General features: G+C 31.3%; 1 pseudogene; it reads left to right on the top strand.

Moving 5' to 3' along the window:
• The first annotated feature begins 615 nt into the window (after positions 1-615).
• LOC111738368 lies at positions 616-734 on the top strand (annotated as a pseudogene).
• Positions 735-2,860: the final 2,126 nt, after the last annotated feature.

Here is a 2,860-nt window from a genome sequence, read left to right as displayed (position 1 = left end):
TAGGTGGTAAACACACAATAGAATATACAGATGTCAAATGATAGTGTACACCTGAAAATTATGATTGTATTAACCAATGTTACCCCAAACTTAATATAAAAAATTAAAAAGAAAAAAATTAAACACAAGATGAGCAAAAGAAATGAAAAATAAATAAGATTATGAATTAATAAAATGAAAAACATAAGATAATAAAGGAAATCAAATCAGCCAAAAGTCATTTTTTTCAGATTAGTAAGACTAGAAAGATTCATCAGACAGAGATAGTGAAATTAAGAAACTACCAATATGAGAAATGAGAGATAAAAGTGAATATTATGAATAGTTTTATGATAATAAATTGAAGAGTTTACTTTAGTTGAAAAAACACCTAGAAAGAAACAAACTGCCAAAACTCACTCAATGATAAATAAGTAACCTAAACATCTTGTACATATTAAATAAAATAATTTGTAGTTAAACAATTTTCTAGGAAGAAAATTCTAGACTCAGATGGCTTCATTTTTTATATCAAAAAATTAAAGAAGAAAAATACTAGTATGTAAATCCTAAAATATTAATTGTTGGTTCACAAAGTTGAGAGCTTCCCTGAGTAAATCTGAAACTGGCCTCTGAGTCTATGGCTATGCTACCCTGAACAAGCCCGATCCTGTCTGATCTCGGAAGCTAAGCAGGGTTAGGCCTGGTTAGTACTTGGATGGGAGACCATCTAAGAAGATCAGGTGCTGTAGGCGTAAAAAATAAAAAAATAAGGGATTGTAAGCTAACAAAGTCCTTGCAATCTGTGAGGTCAACCAAGGGTTGCCTCATCTCAAAAACAAACAAAAAAAACAAACAAAAAAACGAAATTGGCCTCTGAATGTGGAGGGCAATGAGAGACTGAAGAAAGAGGCAAATCATTTCAGATTGGTAGCTGGCAGGGGTGATAAGCAAGGTTGCTTACATACAACATGTGTCTTGGGCATCTAAAAGATGAATGGATCTCCATATTTGCCCCCTAGGACTCTAAATATTGATACAAAGGCCTTAACTAGGTTCAGTCATGTATGTCATCCAGATGGTCTCAACAAGGCATTGCTCTCTCAAAGCTGCATCCTTGAAAACGACTTTGCTCTGGGGAGGTGGGAAGAAATACAATCCAAGGACAGGGGAGGGAGTGAGGAGCCTCTCATTACCTGGGTCCAGCTCCCAGGTCAACTATTGGTCACGTCCTCTCAATGACCTTCTCCATCACTAATCTACTAAAATACAAATACAAAAGTACTAAACTTTAAAAAATGTGTAGTTGATGCTGCACAGAGCCTCCACTAATAGGCATAGTAAGTATGAAATACTTTAGTATATTAAAAGATCTCAAATATTTATCAAATAAATAATATGATTAATAGAGATCATCTCACACGTCTAAATGTGCATTGTCATTGTTGAAATTTATTGAGTTTAATAATTTCATTTTGTCGCCAAAGGATCTCATTAAAACATGCCTGCAAATGGAAAGATAAAGTATACTTGTTAATAAGTTAATCTACATTAATCAAATTATCTGTATGAGCAAGGTACATATTTTGAAATAATTATACTTTACTGCAATTTTAATTGAAGAATTTTAATGGATTCCTTTCTTCTAAGATAGATGGAAAAGGAATCCCAAGTACACTGGAGAATTGGTATAAATTCCTGAAAAGGTATCCATATTGGATAGTAAGATTTTATCTTTGAAATCAAGAGGAAGAAACAAGAAAATTATAATTGAGTTGCACATTTATTCCCAAAATATTAAATGACTTGTTTACTCCAATCTTTACTTTCTTGTAAGTCTATAGGCAAAGGACACCATGGTAAATGTTACTAGACATTTCTTTGTGGTAAAATGAGTGGTGACATCTAGTTGATTCACAAGATGAAATCCATCTGTCAGGGTTTGAATTTTAGTTTTATCTAGTCTTTTGTCCTTGGACAAAAATTTTTCTGAGCCCTTATAATTACATCAATAAAATCAGGTTAGAAATAGAGGTTACCTTAAGGCAGATTACAAGGATTTTTAAAAATTATATAGAGGACTCAGAAGAGTTCCTGCTATATCTAAACAATAAATATTAGTTGTGATCACTGGCTTCATGGGAGTAAAGTATATTTGTATGTTGATTGAAGCTTTGAGTCTATTCTTTGTTCCTGTTGATCACTAGTCTACTAGCTTCTTCCAGTTAAATTAGTAATATCAAAGAATTAGGATCAAGGGCTAGCATTCCTAATTAACTTTTAGAAATAATCATTCAAAAAGTAAATATTCTTGAAATTTTTAAAGAAATTCGAATATAGACTTCATATGCATCTTGATTGTTAAAATAATATGGGTTTCTTAAAGGTATTAATACTCTTTTAGCTGAATTCCATCAAAATCAGAAGTTTATTATAATTTTTGGCAGATGTGAATCAAACATAGGTAAAAATCAAAAGAAACATTTGCTCAAGAGGTTTACAAATTTATTTGATTCATAAGCAGCAGACAGAGCAGCCTTTTTTTTAATTAAGAAAATCTAGGTTAACAAATATATTTACACATATGATTTAATGTAACTTTATTTAGGGATTATATAGTATACTCAATATACTTTATTATTATGTAATTCTTTTTAATTACCTACAAATTCCTTTGGGGAGATTTTACTGTTTTATGTTGCCAATGCAACTGGGGATATATAACTTGCAATAAATATTAAGTCAATTCTAAAATGTCTGTGTTATTGGGACTGCTTTCTTTTTATTAAACAGGCTTTTAAATGATATTAGGCTATTTACTTAAAAAGCAATGAGTAGCCAAAATGGAGTAAATGGTGTTGGACTGTCCTTCTACTCAAAA

The sequence above is a fragment of the Pteropus vampyrus genome, unplaced genomic scaffold (genome assembly GCF_000151845.1).
Source record: "Pteropus vampyrus isolate Shadow unplaced genomic scaffold, Pvam_2.0 Scaffold37, whole genome shotgun sequence".
Lineage (NCBI taxonomy): Eukaryota > Metazoa > Chordata > Mammalia > Chiroptera > Pteropodidae > Pteropus > Pteropus vampyrus.
The sequence above is the reverse complement of the archived record's forward strand: the minus strand, read 5'-3'. Positions and strand labels throughout refer to the sequence as shown.